Source organism: Elephantulus edwardii, unplaced genomic scaffold, assembly GCF_000299155.1.
Source record: "Elephantulus edwardii isolate Elephantulus edwardi_28Jun2011 unplaced genomic scaffold, EleEdw1.0 scaffold00491, whole genome shotgun sequence".
NCBI classification, from domain to species: Eukaryota; Metazoa; Chordata; class Mammalia; order Macroscelidea; family Macroscelididae; genus Elephantulus; species Elephantulus edwardii.
In genome coordinates this window covers 287311-289444 of record NW_006400241.1, presented here as the reverse complement: position 1 = coordinate 289444, position 2134 = coordinate 287311, and positions in this window count along the sequence as shown.

Below are 2134 nucleotides of genomic sequence, written 5' to 3'. Positions count from 1 at the left end.
TGATAGATCTTCGACCAATCCTGATGCCGCATTTCTTCTCATAGAGCCCAGCCTCTTGGATAATCTGTTGTGCATATAGGTTGAAAAGGTATGGAGATAGGACACATCCCTGGAGTACACCTTTCCCAATTTTGAACCATGCAGTGTTTCCATGATCTGTTCTGACAAATGCCTCTTGTTCCAAGTATAGGTTTCACATTAGCACAATCAAGTGTTTTGGGATTTCCATTCTTCTCAGAGTCAGCCAGTTTGTTATGATCCACACAGTTAATACACACAGTATGCCTTTGCATACACAATAAATATTTATTAAACTAAAAAAAATCAAGGTGCCTTATCCAAGCAATGGTATTTTCAGTTGCTTTCTATGCATCTTCAGGTTGGACAATGAGTTGTCATTAGATGCTATTGGGTCAAGTATAACTCATCATGACCCTGTGAACAACAGATGTGAGCTCTATCCTATCCTGTGTCACCTTCACCATCTCTTGACACACTTGAGTCCGTTGCTACAGTCACTGGGGATCTATTGCACTGAACCTAGTGGAAAATGAGTTGTTGTATTCTTTGAGTTGAAACTGACTCATAACTGACTCTCTGCTGAGTTTCCTGAGGCAGTTAATCAAATGGGAAAAGATTGCTCATCTTTCGCCAATGGAGAAGCTGGTGGATTTGAACCGCACACTTTCAAGGTTGCAGCACAGCTCACGATTAAGCCATCAAAGCTCCCTGGACAGTGGGTAAGGGAAGAGAAATGATTAATTAATTAATGCCTTTAAATTGTGTTGGTGAGGGCAAAGAGTATGGAATACACCACACACTGTCAAAAGAACAAACATGTCTTGAAGGAAGTGCAGCCAGATGCTCCTTAGAGGCAAGGATGGTGACACTTCGCTTTACTGACTTGTGGCCCATTTTCAGAAGGCCCCATCCTTAGAGAAAGACATCAGGCTGGGGAAGGTGAAGGATCTGCAAAAGAGAGGAAGATCCTTAAGAGAAGAATTGATGCAATGACTACCACAATAGGGTTGAGCGTGACACGGAAAGTGATGATGGTTCATGATAGGGCAAGGTTCAGCTCTGTTGTCCACAGAATCACTGTGAGCCCCAGCCAATTTGAAAGCCCTTAACAACAACTATGGATACTTAACAGAACCCACTAAAACTTCCAGCCTGCTGAGAGAGGCAGGATAGTGCTTGGAGGTGACTATGTACAGTCAAAAGCATCTGTAAGCTAAGATGCTGTCTAATTGATTCCCTATTTTTTCTTCTCTTAGTCTAATGAATTTGAAGCTGCAGTAGTAATTAGAAAAGGTACTTTAGCAATCTTTGCATAGTGAAAATCTCCTGAAAGTATGATGATTTCACCACCCAAAAGAATTACTCAGTTTCTGTCATCCATCTGAATATTTGTCCCACTGTTAAGTTGCACAATGATACCTTAAATCATAATCTTATATTAGCCATGAGTAATTACACTTTGGCAAACAAATATAGTACTGGATATACTTACTAAATCTATGCTAAGAAATGTGAAAAGCAGCTCTTGGCCAACCACTGGGTGAGATCTCTACTTGTGCCCATTAAAAAAAAAAAGTGGCCCAATACTATTTGGAAATTATCAAATAATATCATTAAGTTCACGTGCAAGTAAAATCTTACTAGAAATTACTTTAAAATAACTGGAGCGCTATATCCACAGGGAACTGCCAGAAATTCAAGCTGAATTCTGAAAAAGCCCTGAAATGAGAAATAATTATTAGTGGCGTCAGATACATCTTGTTTGAAAGCAGACTATCAGAAAGATATTATTGGTGTTTATTGATTATCCAAAGGCATTTGACGGTGATGATCATGATAAACTATGGATAGCATTGTGAAGAATGGAAATCCCAGGACAGTAACTGTGCTTATGTGAAACCTATACATAATCTATCCTCCAAACAGAACAAGGGAATACTGCATGGTTTTAAATCAGGAAAAGTGTGCTTTAAAGTTGTATACTTACTCCATACCTATTCAGTCAGCATGATGAACAAATAATTTGAGAATTTGGATTATATGAAGAATATGGCATAAGAATTGGAGAAAGATCCATCAACAACCTGCAAAGCAAATAGCATAACTTTGCTTG